This window comes from Cherax quadricarinatus, chromosome 8 (assembly GCF_038502225.1).
Source record: "Cherax quadricarinatus isolate ZL_2023a chromosome 8, ASM3850222v1, whole genome shotgun sequence".
In the NCBI taxonomy this organism is placed as follows: domain Eukaryota; kingdom Metazoa; phylum Arthropoda; class Malacostraca; order Decapoda; family Parastacidae; genus Cherax; species Cherax quadricarinatus.
In genome coordinates this window covers 52,963,615-52,985,096 of record NC_091299.1, presented here as the reverse complement: position 1 = coordinate 52,985,096, position 21,482 = coordinate 52,963,615, and the positions used below count along the sequence as shown (strand labels likewise).

The 21,482-nt window shown below is 42.3% G+C and overlaps 1 protein-coding gene across 1 annotated transcript in view; it reads right to left on the bottom strand.

Moving 5' to 3' along the window:
* LOC128685521 (opioid-binding protein/cell adhesion molecule) overlaps positions 1-21,482 on the bottom strand; it is a 312,879-nt gene that overhangs the window by 270,996 nt on the left and 20,401 nt on the right. The window lies entirely within an intron of this gene.

The following is a 21,482-nucleotide window of genomic DNA, read 5'->3' as shown; positions in this document are numbered from 1 at the left end:
GTTCTAGTGTCCTCATTAGAATGAATTGGACGGCCTATTTTGGTGTCATCAGCAAATTTGCTTATGTCGCTATTTATTCCCTCATCTATGTCGTTTATGTAAATTGTGAACAACAACGGGCCCAACACTGACCCCTGAAAAACACCGCTTGTGACGTGCCCCCATTCTGATTTCTCCCCATTTATGCAAACTCTCTGCTACCTATTTGTCAGCCATGCCTCTACCCAGGAAAAAATTTCTCCACCTATTCCGTGTGCCTTAAGTTTATTCACTAGTCTCTGATGTGGAACTCTATCGAAAGCCTTACTGAAGTCCATATACACAATATCATATTCATTACCATGATCTACCTCCTCAAACACCTTAGTGAAAAAAGTTAATAAATTCGTAAGAAAGGAACGCCCCTTTGTAAAACCGTGTTGAGATTCATTAATCAATCTGTGCCTATCAAGATGGTTATGAATTGCTTCGGCAATTATTGATTCCATAAATTTTCCCACTATGGAGGTAAGGCTATAGTTCGAAGCCAAGGACCTGTCACCTGCCTTGTAAATAGGTATTACATTTGCCATTTTCCACTTATCAGGCGCTATGCAAGTTTGTAGTGATAAGTTAAAAAGATTAGCCAAAGATATGCTAAGTTCCACTTTACATTCCTTTAACACCCTTGCAAACAGTTACAGAGTTACTCTTAAGTGGGCCAATCTTGCCCCTAATCTTACTTCTGTATACCTGAAAGAAACTTTTTGGGTTAGTCTTTGAATCCCTTGCGACCTTAGCCTCATAATCCCTTTTTGCTTTTCTTATTGATTTCTTAACTGCCCATCCCCTCTTTTGATACGCCTATATGTGCCTCTCTTTTAACTAATGAGATGTTTTAATCTATTGTTCATCCATTTGGGATCATTTTTGTTAGATCTAATTTCCCTACTCGGAACAAAAGTTGTCTGGGCAGCTAGAACTATGCTCTGAAAAACGTCATATTGGCAACCCATAGTCAGGACATCCCAATTTAGCTCACCCAGGTAATTTTTCAGGCGCATGAAGTCGGCCAAGCGAAAATCTGGGACAGAGATTTGATTGCAGTTATCTAGGTAATTCCATGATATATTGAAACTAAGTGATTTGTGATCACTTTCCCCAAGCTCATCATTAACCTCAAGATTATTAATTAGTGAATTTTTGTTGGCAAGAACCAAGTCAAGCAGATTGTTTCCTCTAGTTGGTTCTGTCAGAACCTGTTCTAAACAGCAATCCTGAACCGTACCAAGAAAGTCACTAGACTCAAGATTTCCTCTCATATTGTTCCAATCAATTTGTCTAAAGTTAAAATCTCCCATTATCACAACGTTTTCATATCTAGATGCCTTATGAATTTCGTCCCATTACAGCTTACTGCACTCCCTATCAAGGTTTGGGGGCCTATAAATCACACCCAAAATTAATTTGTCACGTCCCTTGAGAAACTGTAGCCAAACGGATTCTGTGTTCGATGTTTCTAATCTCATATCATGTCTAGGACAACAATTTGAATTTTCACTGACATACATCGCCACCCCACCACCCTCCTGTTGACCCTATCAGTGTGGAATAGTTTATAACCCTGTATGTTGCATTCAGAAGGCATTTCTCTATCTTTCAGGTTGAACCAGGTCTCTGTTATACTAATCATATCCATAATACCTACAGTTGCAAGTAATCTTAGCTCATCTATCTTATATCTTAGACTCCTACTATTTGTATAGTAAACCTTAAGGGAGCTAATCACTCGTTGCCCTCTACTATCTCTCTTTGTTTGTTGATCAATTGATTTGCCATTACTAGCAACTTTATTTTGAATATTGTCTTTTAAACGTATCCCTGAGGTATCCCGGTAATAACTGCTGTTTTTAACCTTAATGCTGCAGCCTGATTGTTTCCCACAAACACCCATACCTCTATAATCTATGAATGGGACTGCAATTTCCTTGCAGTACCTGTCTAGGCAGCAATTTATACCAATTGCCCTAGACATCCATTCATTGCCCACTCCCTTTCCAGGCAAGATGCTACATATGACTGGGATCCCTCCCTTAGAGCTAACTACTTCTATGGCTGACCTGTACTTATCCAGCAGCTCCTCTCTCCTGCCCTTCCCAATATCATTACCCCCAGCACTAAGACAGATAATGGGCTTGTTCCCATTACCTGCCATAATATTATCCAACCTGCCGACTATGTCATCAACACCAGCTCCAGGAAGGCATACTCTCTGTCTGACCTTTCTGTCTCTGTTACAAAATGCACGGTCCATATATCTTACCTGAGAATCGCCTACTATTAAAATATTCTTACCTTGATTAGCAGGGGAATCAGTTGTACCTTCAACCTCACTAACCAATGAAGTACACTCGTCTTGGAGAACAGAGAATCGATTTCCTACCTTCACATCTTCTCTATGAACTCACCTCATTGCATCCTTCTTCCTGAACTGTGAACCACTTGTCACTTAAAGCGGCTGCCACCATTACTGCTGGTGACCATTTCCACCTTACCAGCTAAATCCTTCTCACACTCACTCCCAAACTCATCTATGCAAAGCTTCAGTCTCCTATTTTCCTCCTGAAGAAGTAGAATCTCCTCCTTCAACACTTGGATGGTGGAAAGCGGTACATAAATCACCATGATACTGAGAATCAACAGAAGAAAAGCGGTCCCTCCCAACTCTCTTTGCAGTGAAGTGTAAGTGTGTCTACTGGGACTTTCAACAGCAAGCCTGGACGCCTTTTCTGTGGAAACCAGGACCATCCTGGAGTACTGTGGAAGTCGTTTTTGATGACTTCACTGAGAAATGGACGACTGAGTACGATGGTGAAGGTCCCAATCCTGCTAACAGCATATGCCACCATTGTCATTTTGTGAAGTAAAAGGACACAAGTGCAACTAATTATACCAACTTTATTACATTGTCATTTTGCACAATGGATAAGAATCACCATTGCAGTTTCGGGTCGGAACGGATGTAAAACCAGAAAGTTTAAACGGTATAAAGATACTGAACAAGAGCAAGCATATCTAGACATGAATGATGTTAAAGTATTTGTTTGAGGAAAATGACACTCAACACAAATTTGCCAGTATTTAACAAGTCACAATACAAATAGTGAGACCGCGGGCTGTCATCGCACATTTACAATAGATCTTGTAGTTCAGGTGCATCTATATTGGTCCAAATTCCTCGTGGACACCATGAGATGGGGTACGGGTAGTCGTAAGGTGAAGTGCTCCAGTTTGAAAACAATGCCGCATCCTGTGTAACACTAGATTTGATAGTTGATGACATAGATGTTGTGAGGGAAAAGTTCAACAGATGGGAGTATGGAGCAAGTATATGGTAACAATAGTAATCACTCGACTCACAGCTTCCAGCACTACTGATGGAATGACAGATTGGGTCACCTGCCAACCAACGAGAAGAACTGATGGAGACGGACTAATGTCCTGAGACGTCCCATGTTGAATCTACCTACCTGTTATGTACTCCAACACAGGACCTAACCCCTCATCATAGCAGTGATAACGAACCTGCTTTCCTGTCATCTGGATTAATTATTCACGGCTGTACTGTGAAGAACGAGCCATTGGGTTGCCACCAACACCTGCGACACCCCCCCTCCCCACATCATCAGCAACGGCTACGATTTCTACAAGACTGTGTCAACCTCCACCAGACACCCCATTATATATATATATTAGCGTTGAGTTCAAATGTCATTTTTTCATTTCATTTTTCATTTTTCTTTCAAATAGGATATACCTTTCATGTTTCACTGTTTTATGTTTGCTTTAATAAATAACAAAGTGTTTATCTTTGTGATTATTACTTCTTTTTCTATTCATTAATTTTCCTGAGGAGGAGCCAGCCTTGGTAATACTGACTGAAGTTGTTACAGGGCTGAGTAAGCCTTCACAGATGTACTGAACTTGTCATTGTTATTTTCTGGTGACAATGAAGATCACATTATTCTTACCATCGACAGTAAAGGTGTGCAAGAAAGGTATAAAATACCGACAATATGAAAGTTAAGACACATGTGCAACATCTGGATATCTTTATTGTAGACGTTTCGCCATCCAGTGGCTTTATCAATACAGATTCTAGGACATAATTAGAAGACAGTAGAACTATATACAAATGATGAGGTAATCAGTCCCTCAGCCTTGGAGTAAGTGTTCACAGCATCGTGGTGGAGGAGAATCAGGAGCAAAGGGAAGAAGATTGGCGGTTATATAGGCGTCAGTGGGTAGGGACGTGTAGCAGACGAGGGCATAGTCACTGGTAGGCGGGATTCCCCAGTGGAAGTAGGTCCTACCCAAAGGGATGGGTTAGTTGTAGTAGCCGTGAAGAAGGTCTTGTAGATGTCATCTGAACCAAGATTCCATGATGTTGCAGTGTCTACAAGTTGTGCAAGAAAGGTATAAAATACCGACAATATGCAACATCATGGGATCTTAGTTCAGAGGACATCTACAAGACCTTCTTCACGGCTACTACAACTTACCAATCCCTTTGGGTAGGACCTACTTCCACTGGGGAATCCCGCCTACCAGTGACTATGCCCTCGTCTGCTACACGTCCCTACCCACTGACGCCTATATAACCGCCAATCTTCTTCCCTTTGCTCCTGATTCTCCTCCACCACGATGCTGTGAACACTTACTCCAAGGCTGAGGGACTGATTACCTCATCTTTTGTATATAGTTTTACTGTCTTCTAATTATGTCCTAGAATCTGTATTAATAAAGCCACTGGATGGCGAAACGTCTACAATAAAGATATCTAGATGTTGCATATGTGTCTTAACTTTCAGACAGTAAAGGTTTGTGAAGGCTTACTCAGCCCTGTAACAACTTCAGTCAGTATTACCAAGGCTGGCTCCTCCTCAGGAAAATTAATGAATAGAAAAAGAAATAATTACAGACAATGATAAACACTTTATTATTTAGAAATGGAAAATGTAAAACAATTAAACGTGAATGGGTATCCTAATTGAAAGAAAAAGGAAAAATGAAATGAAAAAAATTACATTTGAACTCAACGCTAATATAGGTATATCGTGGTAATGGGGTGTCAGGTGTTGGTGACACTGCGTATTGTTGAAATCTTAGCCGTTGCTGATGTGGGGGGGTTGCAGGTGTTGGTGACCACCACCGGCTCGTTTTTTACAGAGTGTAGCCGTCAATAATTGCTTCAGATGACAGGAAACAGGTTCGTTACCACTGCTATGATGAGGGGTTAGGTCCTGTGTTGGCTTATATAACAGGTAAGTAGATTAAACATGGGACGTCTCAGGACGTTAGTCTGTCTCCTTCTATTCTTCTCGTTGGTTGGCAGGTGACCCTCTCTGTCATTCCAAGCTGTAAAGAGAGACAGATTACCCACTGCTTAAGAAATCACTCTCCATGATAAGTACAATACCTAAAAGATGTGGTGATTATTAAAACATTTAACAGATAAAGACTGAAAGGACTAAGTTAATTATTGGTCAAAAGTAAAGCTTTCAACCAATAAGTCCACAAAAATATGATCAGGCGTGTACTTACAGAAGTGTTGGGAGCTGTGAGTCGAGTGATTTACTGTTTGACCGGAGCCCCAAACGTCACCTTTCGAGGGGGGGGGGGGAAGAGGGAGGGGAAGGGATAGCGGGAGCTAGACTGACCCTACCTTTTAACAAGCAGCCGGCAATCAAACTATCACTTCCGGTGAGGGGGAAAAAGGGGGGTAATAGCGGGAGCTGGACTTACCCTACCCTAACAAGTAGCCGGCACTGAAACTATTGTTACTATATACTCCCTCGCTACTCCTATCTACTGAACTTTTCCCTCACAAGGTGCAATTCAGGGAATGAAGAAAATAATGTTAATCCACAGGGAGGAAGACGATACATCTAGTCTATAGAAAAAACAATTCTAAAGAGATGTCCAAAGCTGATATCGTACAGTACCGTTTCGCCACCCATGCTCTTCGAAACATTAAGATTCAAGAACTTCTCGTTCTCCAAAAATGTATCATGGGGCTAATATGTTATAGGATATTTCATTCTATTTAAAACAGCCAGCTCCAAATTGGCAGTGAATGATGCGTTATCAGTCATCAAAAGTGCACGCATCCCTGTCAGTCATCCACACTATTTACCCATGATCGACATGTATCGATGCTACAAAACATGCATTCTGTCCACGTTGGAGTTTCTCAGCATCCTGGCCATCAGAGTGTCCTTCCAATAATCACATTTAATCAACCTCTGTAATGCTGGTTTTGACGGCTATGCGGAAAGATCCTTTGATAAGGGATAACTCACTCCAGAGAAGAGGACAAACTCCAGTTATACAACAATGAACTTCACCAGTGAAACCAAATTCGGTGGGAAGCAGGAAGAATTAATTTCAATGGGGAAGTAACATGCAGCAATTACTCAGCTGAAGTGATGACCTGAGAAGGGTGGAGGGTGCAGTCATTCAAATAGAAGAGGACATAGTTTACACTGTTTATGTACATTCCACCACGCTGATTAGAGAGGACACTCACTCGTTACTTTTCCTCCATTATCCTACAGCAGATGGCAACATCAGTATTAGTCGAGAGGCATTCCAGTGATGTAAGTCAGCTGCATAAAGCATGCTCTTGGCTTTGAATAGTGTTCAGAATTGCTATTTCTTTATGCTTGTACAGAATCCTATCCAAAAAGTAGTGAAAGGTGATCCAGTCCTCCAATTCTGTGCAAATACCAAGCAAGAACCGCGCTGATATAGAAAACCTGGGCAGGCAAGAGATGTCTGTTATGTTTGGTCGGGAAAGCAAATGCTTCTGGTAGCAATGTATTTTGACAAATTTACGAAGAAAGTCGTGTCTGGATTTTTTTTTCATGCCAGAAACGTCTTTCCCCAAATTAGTCACAAGATGATGCTGATCCTTTAGGCTGGGGTTAGAGGCTTGAAGACAGTCAGTTTGTACCATAAATGCTGTACCTGACACTGCAATTGCGAAACTGGTTGCAGTACTCCAAGTTGCAGTTGCAGAAGGTATGGCCTTCCAGGTTCTTCTGCTTGTGCATAATGTCAGCTTAAGGATAAAAGCCGCTTACAGATTTTTTGTTAGAATTTTTTTGGGGGATCTGATGGTATATTGACTCGTCTCTTCAGAGAAAATATTGCGTCTTGCCACTCAGACACCTCTTCGTTTAGTACCACTGTTTGTTTCCTGTCTATGGGCCAGCCACCTTTCCAGGTATGAAACTTGTGCTTTTTTTGGTATCAGTCTTCAATGGTGTACTCAGAGCAGATCTTATGAAAATCAAGATATATTAAATTACAATTAAATTGCAATTTGTCTTTAATGATAGTCTCATTTGTTTTAAACTGATGAGACGATAGAGAAGGGCAGCAATCTTGTCTCCAGTTCATTAGCTCCTTACTTTCTTCAAGTGATTTATTAAATAATACTGTTGTAAGCAACCTTTCATCTGGTCTTCCTAATTTTGTTTTATCTTCACCTTCTACAAGTATTTTGTTATATGTAGGCTGCTGTTTTCGTGACTACTTAGTTTGTGGGTGCAATGCCATGAAAGTAAATTTTGCTGCCTAGGACAGGTTGCGTCATGTTGAGCTCTAAATACGGACCCAGATACTGAGCTTAGTATTGACGCCATATCTCAGTTGCTGTTTCTTAATCTTATCGCTAGTTAAAAGCCCGATTTTTCACCTCTACGTTACTGAAGATGTTTCATCCAGTTTGTCTTTTATATTCTTGTTTAGCATCTCTAATATTTTTTCCTTCTTACCCTCTGTAACTGTAAGTAGTTAGTATAAACTTAAAGGTTACCATTCAGTTTAAACCTCTTATTTGTACTACGTTTATTACCTATGATTTGAACTGGTTGTCTTATCATCCGGTTTGACTTTCATTCATCTCTTCCACGTTTTATCTTTCTTGGTATTACATCCTTCTCGACAGTGAGCATTTTAGTTTTGCGACTGTTCCATAGTTCCTCTATTTAGTAGATCGATGTACAAGAAGGAGGAGACCATAATGAAAAAACACAAGAATGCGTATCTATTTACACAAGAATGCTTATATTTTTGCACAAGAATGCGTATCTATTTACGAGGATTACTTTGTTTACGAGGATTACTTTGTTTACGAGGATTACTTTGTTTACGAGAATTACTTTGTTTACGAGGATTACTTTGTTCATCTACATTCAATGATCATATTTAGACTGAAACATTATTCATGGTGTTAGGTGAAAGGACACAAGTGTAACTAATGTGTCTTTTTTTTTTGTCACATTAAAATGTCGCAGTAGTTGCTCTTGTGTACTTTAACATAAAATATTTTCGGTAATTCTACCAACATTAATACATTATTCACGGTATTCAAAAACAATTATATCAGCAAATATTGTCAATAAACATCTTTAAAAACACAATACAGATTCTCTATTGTGGCTGAAGATACTGATGATCAGTCTTAATACAAGGGTGATATAAATAACAAAAAGGCACAATACCGTGACTGGAACGATACACAAATAACCCGCACATAAAAGAGAGAAGCTTACGACGACGTTTCGGTCCGACTTGGACCATTGACAAAGTCACACTAACAGAGGTGGAGCAGGACGGCTATATATAGGCAGGAAGAGGTGGAGGTAGTAGTAGTAGTAGTAGTAGTAGTAGTAGTAGTAGTAGTAGTACAAGAATTGTATATAATACCGACAGGATGAAATGACACATGCACAACACCCGGGCATCCCCACCGTAGACGTTTCGCCATCCAGCCAGCCACTGGATGGCGAAACGTCCACAACAAAGACAACCAGACGCTGCACATGTGTCTTAATTTCATCAGTAGTTGTAGTAGAAGAAGAGGAGGTAGTAGTAGTGGTAGAAGTGGGAAATAAGGAAGACGAGCCAGTCAAATACAAAGGAAGGGGAGCACTGCAAGAGAGCTAGAAACCCACAGAGGGAGAGCAAGCGCACCGAGGTGCGTGAAAGGGGAAGTGGTGAAATAAAATAAATGAAGAAGGAACAGAAACACGAGACAGGAGAGAGAAAGACAACCCAGAGGAGAAAAGGAGAGAGGAAAGGGGAAGAGGAAGAAGAAAAAGAAGAAGAAGAAGAAGAAGAAGAAGAAGAAGAAATGAGGATTCAGGTTAAGTCACGGGTGTTCTGAAGTTTGGAGCACAAAAATAGTGTTAGGCTTGCAGACACTAACAATGCTATTTTCTGTCACGTCAGAGATCATAGCCATCCTATTGACTGGTCTTCTGCTAAAACTGTCTTCCCTACTTCCAACTCGAACAGTCGCCGTTTAGTTGAATCCTCTCTTATACACAACTTTCCTTGTATGAACCTTAGCCCTGGCTTCGTCTCTGTAGATGCCTTCCTCTCCCACTACATTGTAAAATGCTCCAAACTTCAGAACACCCGTGACTTAACCTGAATCCTCATTTCTTCTTCTTCTTCTTCTTCTTCTTCTTCTTTTTCTTCTTCCTCTTCCCCTTTCCTCTCTCCTTTTCTCCTCTGGGTGGTCTTTCTCTCTCCTGTCTCGTGTTTCTGTTCCTTCTTCATTTATTTTATTTCACCACTTCCCCTTTCACGCATCTCGGTGCGCTTGCTCTCCCTCTGTGGGTTTCTAGCTCTCTTGCAGTGCTCCCCTTCCTTTGTATTTGACTGGCTCGTCTTCCTTATTTCCCACTTCTACCACTACTACTACCTCCTCTTCTTCTACTACAACTACTGATGAAATTAAGACACATGTGCAGCGTCTGGTTGTCTTTGTTGTGGACGTTTCGCCATCCAGTGGCTGGCTGGATGGCGAAACGTCTACGGTGGGGATGCCCGGGTGTTGTGCATGTGTCATTTCATCCTGTCGGTATTATATACAATTCTTGTACTACTACTACTACTACTACTACTACTACTACTACTACTACTACTACTACTACTACTACTACTACTACTACCTCCACCTCTTCCTGCCTATATATAGCCGTCCTGCTCCACCTCTGTTAGTGTGACTTTGTCAATGGTCCAAGTCAGACCGAAACGTCGTCGTAAGCTTCTCTCTTTTATGTGCGGGTTATTTGTGTAAGGGTGATATGTAAGTGACAGAGAGAGAGAGAGAGAGAGAGAGAGAGAGAGAGGTGACAAACGCTGAAGGTGAGGTGATGTAGACAGTTGTGGTTGTAACACCAGAGCCTATTCAGATATGGACAATAATTTGTTCAATAAAAGTTTGAAAATACTGAAGTTGTCAGATTATTGGGACTGTGTTGATGGCGCTCATTCCGGAAGTTTCGAGCAACTTCCGCCTCTGTTGCTCGTTTGTGGGAATGGATAAACTTGGTCAGGTGTATACAACACTCTATGCGCTGTATACACCTGTATACATACAACATCTAAAGGAGCTTATTGAATACTGGTTACTTATAGTGAAAATTAAACAGCTCAGGTGGAACGTGAATTAATTGGCAGCACTGACATATTGACCGAGATGAAAGAGCTCTTGTAACCTGCCTCACCTCACCCTCAAGACGTGCGAACTGCCTCACCTCACCCTCAAGACGTGCGAACTGCCTCACCTCACCCTCAAGACGTGCGAACTGCCTCACCTCAAACTGGCTGCCTTCAACCTGCCTCACTTCACCCTGGCTACCTGTAATCTGCCACCCCTCAGCCTGGCTACCAGCAACCTGCTTCACCACATCCTAGCTACCAGCAAGCTGTCGCACCTCACCCTGGCTGCCTGCAACTTGCCTCACCTCACCTCACCCAAGCTACCAACAACATTGTTTCACCTCACTCTGGCTAACTGCAACCTGCCTCACCTCACCCTGGCTACCTGTAACACGCATCACATCACCCTGGCTACCTGTAATCTGTCTCATCTCACCTTGGCTACAAGCAACCATGTTTCACCTCACCCTTTCTAAATGTAACCTGCCTCACCTTGGCTTCCTGCATCCTGCCTCTTATCACCCTCGCTACCGGAAACCAACCTCACCTCACCTTGGCTAGCAGCAAGCTTGTTTCACCTCACCCTCGCTGCCTGTAACCTACCTCACCTCACCCTGGCTACCTGTAACCTGCCTCACATCACCCTAGCTACCTGTAACCTGCCTCACCTCACCCTGACTACCAGTAACCTACGTTACCTCACCCTGGCTACCTGTAAACTGCGTCACCTCACCCTGGCAACCTGTAACGTGCCTCACCTCAACTCACCCTGGCAACCTGTAACGTGCCTCACCTCAACTCACCCTGGCAACCTTTAACCTGCCTCACCTCAACTCACCCTGGCAACCTGTAACGTGCCTCACCTCGACTCACCCTGGCTACCAGCACCCTTGTTTCACTTTACTCAGGCTGCCGCACCAAACCCTGCCTACCTTTAACCTGCCTCACCTCACCCTGGCTGCCAGCAACCTGCCTCTCCTCACCCTGGCTACCAGCAAACTGCCTCTCCTCACCCTGCCCACCAGCAACCTGCTTCATCTCATCCTGGCTACCGCCAACTTGCTTCACCTCATCCTGGCTACCACCAACTTGCTTCTTCTCATCCTGGCTACCACCAACTTGCTTCACCTCATCCTAGCTACCTGTAACCTTCGTTATCTCAAACTTGCTACCTACAAACTACCTCACCTCACCCTGCCTACCTGTAAGCTGCCTCACCTCCCTGGCTCTCTGTAACCTGCCTCACATCACCCTGGCTACCAGCACCATGCTTCACCTCATCCTAGCTACCTGTAACCTGGCTCACTTCAGACAGTAACCTGTAACCTTCCTTACCTCACCCTGGGTACCAGCAACTGGCCTCACCTCACCCTAGCTACCTACAACATGCCTGACGTCACCCTGGCAGCCTGCATGCTGCCTCACCTCTCCCTAACTACCTGCAACCTGTCTCTCCTCACCCTGGCTTCCTGTAACCTGCCTCACCTCACTCTAGCTACCTGTAACCTGCAGTACCTATGCCTGGCTGCCTGTAACGCGCTGTTGCAACCCCTGAATGGGTTGCAATGATTAATATGTATATATATAATTATTACCTTTTCATATAATTTTATATTGCTTGTATTTGCGATAATAGCTAAATCGTAAATGTATTGCTTTATATTATTATTTGACTGTTATGTTGTTAGGTAGGATGTAACACATATAGTATGTGCTCAGTTCAAGTCTTGATTGTCTAGCTACTGTAATTATCGCTCTTTGCTTGTTACTCTGCCGCCTTCTGTTTCTGAGCTGCAGCTGTCCACGGAGCTATCACGTGATCGAGGGGGGGGGTGTCCTCACCTCGCCTGAAGTATTCAGTCTGGTCTAGACTCGCTGGGTGGTTGGACAGATTGTCTGTCTCATTATTCTCGTTAGTTCTGTAGAACTCTGTTCACAGAACATTGTATAGACTTAGTGATTTTCGACGTTGTACTGAGGTTGTGTGTCGCATAGACACTCTGAGCAACTCAGGTCCTGAGCTGTAGCTTCCGACCTAACTTGTACTGGTATCTGTGTATTATCACAGTCGAGGATTTTCTTATGCTGAACTTAGATTCAGTAGTATGGGAGTTTTGTGACTTTTGTGGAGGATCTGCAGATGGTCCCTACTTAGTGTCGTTATATTATCTCCTTGTTCCTGATTCTGTGTCGCAGTTGCTTGTTATATTGCTATTGGCCTTAGCATTCTTTTTATTGTTCAAGCAGACTGTTCTAATAGCCAGTTGGTCAAGAAGTTAGTTTATTTGAGGACTTTGTCAGTCACTTGTTTAAGTCTAGTCGAGTCTTGAGACATAGCGATCTACTTAGAGCACTTACACATATACACACAAACTTACTTGTACATATTTGTAATATCTTATTAAATGTTAGTGTACCAGACGGTACTTAGGAATTATAAATGTGATATGTGCTTTCAGCACAATACTATTGTATACGAGAGAATTGATTATTATTATTTTGATTATTATTAATTTAATTTAATTTGAAAATATACCTCTAGACTTAATAAATTTATTAAATTTTAATTTCTCTAGTTAGTAGCCTACCAATTGTAATCCTGAAGCACTATTGAATCATACTGAATTCTAATGGATAATTGGACAAGGATACTGACTAATTGTTACGAAAACCCAGTAATAGGCTGGATGCTAGAAGGGCAGTCCTTTCTAGTATTCACTGGAGATGTATGTACTTGACTGAGTCTCTTGATCCAAGGAAATGGAAATACTGTTTGAGTTCTAACTCTAAGATATCCAACACTAAAAATCCTATTAGGATTATAGTTTCCCATAATCACTCTCTCGTAGTACACTTATTTTCGTGATGTATGGCAAAGTGAAACAAATAACTGATACTCTGACTTTGTCTGAGTTAAGTACATTAAAACTTCAGACGTGTTGGCGAGTAGCCAAATATCTCGGTGTGACGTATAACAGGAATTACACCGCAGAAACTGTCAGAGCGTTGATTAAAGATATATTGTTTCCTGCTCATACAGAGATGTCTGATTATGATTCAAATTCAGAAAGCTTAGTGTCACAATTAGGAAGTATGGCTCTATTTGATGAAGTAGAAGAAAGAGCAACTAAGGCAGAAGTGAGCCTAGTGTCTGAGCCTAGTGTAGCTCAGTTCTCGCTCACTCCTTCCCTCACTGACACATTAGTACAGAGTATAGCTGGTAGTATAACTAAGCCTCACGCAAGTACTGTGTATGCTACACCTGTATCTACTTATCCTAGACCAGATCTAGACTCTCTAGAGACAGCTGGACGAAGTGCCCGACCAAAGGACCGTCCAGACCACGTTAGATTCTTTACTCCTCCATTACCCACTGGTCCTATCACTCAGGAACAGTTTGAGAGGTTAGAACATCTCATTATGTTGCAGACTGCACAAATAGAGTCACAGAGGAAATTGAACAAAGAAGATTTCCAGAGAGAAAATGTTCGTCAGGGAAGACAACAGACTGATAGATCACAGGACACATTTAATGTGCAGAAAGCTGCATCCATGGTTCCTAAGTTTTTTGAAAGTGACTTAGACACCTATTTTGATGCGTTTGAGAACCAGGCACGTGCTATGAACTGGCCACGTAAGCACTGGGCTACCTTGTTGCACACAGCTTTGACAGGAAGAGCTCAAACTTGTACTGCTGCTTTACCATTTGTCAAGTACATTAGTTATGACGCTGTCAAACAAACTATTCTAGAGACATATAACTTGTTGCCTGTAAGTTATCAACGTGCATTTCGTACATTACAACGACGACAAGATCAAACTTGTGTAGAGTTTGCTCGTGAGAAAAAAGTTGCATTTGAGAGGTGGTGTAGGTCTGCCAAATGTAACAACTACGACAGCCTAGTTCAGTTGTTACTACATGAAGAATTTAACAACTGCATGTCTGATGACATACAAGAATATCTGATCGATCATACTACCTCGAATATTCTGGAAACTGCAGCATTAGCAGACAATTACGAGATTTCTCAAAAACTTGTACATACTAAAACACACAGAAACAAGGTAACTAAAAGTTGTCCTAGAAGTTGGCAACCTAAATCAGCTGCTCATTGCCGGCCTGATGTACCTGCTACTGTAACTTCTCGTACCTTTACCAGGAAAACTTACAATCCTGAATATGTCTCTGTGGCTAGACAGAAATCTGATATTGAGAAGAAAGTTAAATGTACCTATTGTAACAGAAAAGGACATGCTAAAGAGTATTGCTATAAGTTAGAAAGAGATACGAGAAGCAGTCGTGCGGCTGATGCCCCCACACAAGTTGTATCCTCTTCAAAGCAACAAAGGCACCAAAATCCTAGTAATACCTCTGATCCTAGTGTTTTAGATAATGTTACTCAGGATAGATGACTAGCATCAGAGAGTGTATCTGACGAAAAGATTCGTTCAGCGATGAGTCCTTACTTTTCGAGAGGTAAAGTAGGATTTGACGAATCACATCTAACTGAGATAATTACTTTCAGAGACACTGGCCATTATCTCACATTATTAAGAGAAGATATACTGCCCATAACTAATGATACCTAGTCAGGACACAACTGACGTTAAATTTCTAACTCGTGATGATTTAATCAAGGATGATGATAATTATGCCATTGAAGCTTGTAGAGAGAAACCTATTTTATTTCCTCTCAGCGCAATTACTAGAGCTATGTCAAAGATTCAACAACCATCCTTGTCTCCTGTTGAGTTAGTGGATGACAATGATTTGGGCTTGAATATGTTGTTTAGTGACGCTCTGCGCCCAGGATCATTAACATTGACTCCCCCCGGTCATCCACCTAGTCAGGACACAACTGACGTTAAATTTCTAACTCATGATGATTTAATCAAGGATCAGTTTGTTGATCAGTCACTGGAAAGACAGAGATATAGCAGTTACTGAGAGTGAAGCAAAGGATCTCGATAATTGTTACTATTATAGTAACGGTGTACTGATGGAGAAAAATACATGTAAGTTGTCAGCTGATAGTGTTTCCACCACAGTCAAGCATCTCGTAGTGTTACCAGTTACATTTCGTGAACTAGCCATTGATTTTGCTCACAGTAGTCCCATTGGAGGACATTTGGGTGTCAAGAAGACACTCGGTGAACTGGCAAAACATTTTACTTGGCCAAAAATGAAGGAAACAGTAACTGATCATGTGCGACGTTGCCACGTGTCAAGTGACAGACAAGCCAGCATACACACCTCCACCTACACCTCTCACTGTGTTCATTAGTAGCAAAGTTCAATTCATCTGGACTAGAGATTGTTCAGACTCGTTCAAAAGGTTGAAGCATTTGCTTTCCTCTGCTCCAGTGAGGAGTCCTAATTTCAATCTTCCCTTCTTTTTACGTATAAATGCGAGTGTTATGCAGTGGGTGTTGTGCTGCTCCAACAGTCAACATCCACTGACATTCTCCATCCTATATGTTACTATTCATCTAAGCTTAAACGACACCAGAAAAATTATGCCACTATTGAGAAAGAGGCTCTAGCTCTTGTGGTGTCTTTGGAACATTTTGACGTGTATTTGGGCACTTCCCCATTTTAAATTAACGTGAATTTTATGCCCAAATGCCTTTTGTTACTTGCCGTGTCAAATTCAGTAAAGTAACGTAATCCCTCCAGCCCATATTAACTAGGTGTACTCATGTCATGTCTAATTATTATATTTATATATTCACAGTAGTGATGTGTATGAGGAGGAGACATAAGCTGAGTGATGAGTGGGTAGCGTTGTGTGTGCAATGTTACTGCTTGGTGGAACACTGTCCTGCTGCAGACCCCCCCCCTTCACTACACACCTTAAGCTCTTTCATACTCAGATGTCCATACTACATAGCATTCCACAACCACTACTTAAGAGTGGAATGCAGTCTCCTCTACTATGTTCGAGCCTCAACGTGCCCTACATGTATATGCTATCCTGTCTCTACAATGATGTACATAACCACGAGAATGCAGAGATACGATACTGTGTACTGCCCTAGTACTAGAGGCATATCTTAGTGTATAGATGCTGTGAAATTATAGAAGTGCTTGGCACAAGAGTGACTCTGATTAATGTTTATATTATATTGTTAGTAATGTAACCTGAGTAATCAGTAATAATGTGAAAGACATTAATGCAACTCCTAGTGCGACCGTTTGTCGTGTTGGGGGGGTGTTGCATCCCCTGAATGGGTTGCAATGATTAATATGTATATATATATAATTATTACCTTTTCATATAATTTTATATTGCTTATATTTGCGATAATAGCTAAATCGTAAATGTATTGCTTTATATTATTATTTGACTGTTATGTTGTTAGGTAGGATGTAACACATATAGTATGTGCTCAGTTCAAGTCTTGATTGTCTAACTACTGTAATTATCACTCTTTGCTTGTTACTCTGCCGGCTTCTGTTTCTGAGTTGCAGCTGTCCACGGAGCTATCACGTGATCGACGGGGGGTGTCCTCACCTCGCCTGAAGTATTCAGTCTGGTCTAGACTCGCAGGGTGGTTGGACAGATTGTCTGTCTCATTATTCTTGTTAGTTCTGTAGAACTCTGTTCACAGAACATTATATAGACTTAGTGATTTTCGACGTTGTACTGAGGTTGTGCGTCGCATAGACACTCTGAGCAACTCAGGTCCTGAGCTGTAGCTTCCGACCTAACTTGTACTGGTATCTGTGTATTATCACAGTCGGGGATTTTCTTATGCTGAACTTAGATTCAGTAGTATGGGAGTTTTGTGATTTTTGTGGAGGATCTGCAGATGGTCCCTACTTAGTGTCGTTATATTATCTCCTTGTTCCTGATTCTGTGTTGAAGTTGCTTGTTATATTGCTATTGGGCTTAGCATTCTTTTTATTGTTCAAGCAGACTGTTCTAATAGCCAGTTGGTCAAGAAGTTTGTTTATTTGAGGACTTTGTCAGTCACTTGTTTAAGTCTAGTTGAGTCTTGAGACATAGCGATCTACTTAGAGCACTTACACATATACACACAAACTTACTTGTACATATTTGTAATATCTTATTAAATGTTAATGTACCAGACGGTACTTAAGAATTATAAATGTGATATGCGCTTTCAGCACAATACTATTGTATACGAGAGAATTGGTTATTATTATTTTGATTATTATTAATTTAATTTAATTTGATAATATACCTCTAGACTTAATAAATTTATTAAATTTTAATTTCTCTAGTTAGTAGCCTACCAGTTGTAATCCTGAAGCACTATTGAATCATACTGAATTCTAATGGATAATTGGACAAGGATACTGACTAATTGTTACGAAAACCCAGTAATAGGCTGGATGCTAGAAGGGCAGTCCTTTCTAGTATTCGCTGGAGATCTCTAAGCTTTTAGAATCGCGTTTTTTGTAACACGCGCCTCACCTCACCCTGGCAGCTTGTATGCTGCCTCACCTCAAACTGGCTACCAGTAACCTGCCTCACCTCTTCCAGGCTACCGGGAACCTGGTTCACCTCACCCAGGTTATCAGCAATCTAGCTCACCTCATCCTGGCTATCAGTAACCTGCCTCACCTTACCCTGCCTATCAGCAACCTACCAAACCTCACCCTTGCTATCAGCAACCTGCCTCACCTCCCCCTGGCTATCAGAAGCCCGGCTTACCTCACCCTTGCTATCAGCAACCTAGCTTACTTCAACATGGCTATCAGCAACCAGGCTTACCTCACCCTGGCTATGAGCAACCTGCGTCACCTCAAACTGGCTATCAGCAACCTGTTCCACCTCACCCTGCCTATTAGCAACCTGCCTCATCTCACCCTGGCTATCAACAACCTGCCTCACCTCACCTTGGCTATAAGCAACCTGCTTCACCTCACCTTGGCTATAAGCAACCTGCCTCACCTCATCCTGGCTACCAACAACTTGCCTCACCTCACCCTTCCTATCAGCAAATTGCCTGACCTCACCCAGGCTATCAGGAACCTGCCTGACCTCACCCTGGCTATAAGCAAACTGCCTCACCTCATCTTGGCTACCAGCAGCCTGCCTCACTTCCCCCGGGTATCAGAAACCTGGCTCACCTCCCAGGCTATCAGCAACCTGCCTCACCTCACCCTGGCTATCAGCAACTTGCCTCACCTCCCCCTGGCTATCAGCAACTAGGCTCATATCACCCAGGCTATAAGCAACCTGGCTCACTTCATCCTGGCTATCAGCAAGCAGGCTTACCTCACCCTGGCTATCGGCAACCTGCCTCACCTCACTCTGGCTATCAGCAACCAGGTTTACCCCACCCTAACTATCAGCAACCTGCCTAATCTCACCCTGGCTATCAGCAACTTGCCTCACCTCCCCCTGGCTATCAGCAACCAGACTCACCTCACCCAGGCTATCAGCAACCTGGCTCACCTCACCCTGGCTATCACCCACCAGGCCTACCTCACCCTGGCAATCAGCAACCTGCCTCACCTCACCCTGGCTATCAGCAACCTGCCTCACCTCTCCCTGGCTATCACCCACCAGGCTTACCTAACCCTGGCAATCAGCAACCTGCCTCACCTAACCTTGACTATCAGCAACCTGCCTCACCTCACCCTAGCCATAAGCAACCTGCCTCACCTCAGCCTGGCTATCAGCAATCAGCCTCACCTCACCCCACCCTGGCTATCAGCAACCTGCTTCACCTCACCTTGGCTATTATCAACCTGGCTCACCTCAACTTGGGCCACCTCACCCTGACTATCAGCAACCTGCCACACCTCACCCTGGCTATCAGCAACCTGGCTCACCTCACCCTGGCTATCACCCACCAGGCTTACCTCACCCTGGCAATCAGCAACCTGCCTCACCTAACCTTGGCTATCAGCAACCTGCTTCACCTCACCCTTGCTATCAGCAAGCTGCCTCACCTCACCCTGGCTATCAGCAACCTTCCTCACTTCTCCCTGGCTATCAGCAAGCAGGCTTACCTCACCCTGGCTATCAGCAACCTGCCTCACCTCACCCTTGCTACCAGCAACTTGCCTCACCTCACCCTGGCTATCAGCAACCTGCCTCACCTCTCCCTGGCTATCACCCACCAGGTTTACCTCACCCTGGCAATTAGCAACCTGCCTCACCTAACGTTGGCTATCAGCAACCTGCCTCACCTCACCCTGGCCATAAGCAACCTGCCTCACCTCACCCTGGCTATCAGCAATAAGCCTCACCTCACCCTGGCTATCAGCAACCTGCTTCACCTCACCTTGGCTATCATCAACCTGCTCACCTTAACTTGGCTCACCTCACCCTGACTATCAGCAACCTGCCACACCTCACCCTGGCTATCAGCAACCTACCACACCTCACCCTGGCTACCAGCAACCTGCCTAACTTCTCCCAGGCTATGAGCATCTTGGCTCACCTCACCCTGGCTATCAGCAACCTGCCTCACCTCTCCAAGGCTATCAGCAACCTGGTTCACGTCACCCTGGCTATCAGGAATCTGGCTCATCTCACCCTGACTATCAGCAACCTGGCTCACCTCACCCTGGCTATCAGCAACCAGGCTCAATTTACCCAGGCTCTATCATCAACCTGGCTCACCTCATACTGGCTATCAGCAACAAGGCTTACCTTACCCTGGCTATCAGCAACTTGCCTCACCTCACCGTGGGTATCAGCAACCTTTCTCACTTCCCCTGGCTATCAGAAACCAGGCTTACCTCACCCTGGCTATCAGCAACCTGCCTCACCTCACCCTGGCTATCAGCAACCTGCTTCACCTCACCCTGTCTATCAGCAACCTGGCTCACCTCAATTTGGCTCACCTCACCCTGGCTATCAGCAACCTGCTTCACCTCACCCTGGCTATCAGCAACCTGCTTCACCTCACCCTGGATGCACCATTGTTAAGGTTTCTGTGGTCTAGTGGTCTAAAGCATCATGCGTTTTCTCTCACCATGAGGTGGGCCAAAACAGCATGGGTTCGACTCCTTGGCTAGTGCAGTGTTTCTTTTTAAATATATATATATATATATATATATATATATATATATATATATATATATATATATATATATATATATATATATATATATATATATATATATATATATATATGCAATAAGATAACAGTAAACAGGTGATTTTAGAATATGCAAAGCAACCACTGTGAAAGAATAGAGAAATTCCAAGCGCTTTCGTGACTACTCACATTATCAAGGAACAGTGAAAGTAAAGCATCAAAGGAGAGTATATAAAGGGGTAGCCCACTCCTCACTATCAGATCCCACAACACCTGACGCGAGACAGCAGGCCCGCCTGCCGAACTAGACAGGTCCTTCACACAACCCACCAACAAACTATTCTACCCAAGAAATAAGAAATTTAAAAAATTATTATTTGTCCAGTGTATTATTAAATTCTTCCCATTTATAATTAATAGAATTTGGGAAAAATTTAATAATACATGGGACAAATAATAATTTTTGAAATTTCTTATTTCTTGGGTAGAATAGTTTGTTGGTGGGTTGTGTGAAGAACCTGTCTAGTTCGGCCGGCGGGCCTGCTGTCTCGCGTCAGGTGTTGTGGGATCTGATAGTGAGGTGTGGGCTACCCCTTTATATACTCTCCTTTGATGCTTTACTTTCGTTGTTCCTTGATAATGTGAGTTGTCACGAAAGCGCTTGGAAGTTCTCTATTCTTTCACAGTGGTTGTTTTGCATATATATATATATATATATATATATATACATGTATATATATATATATATATATATATATATATATATATATATATATATATATATATATATATACATGTATATATATATATATATATATATATATATATATATATATTATATATATATATACATGTATATATATATATATATATATATATATATATATATATATATATATATATATATATATATATATATATATAAATGTAGATACATATATATATATATATATATA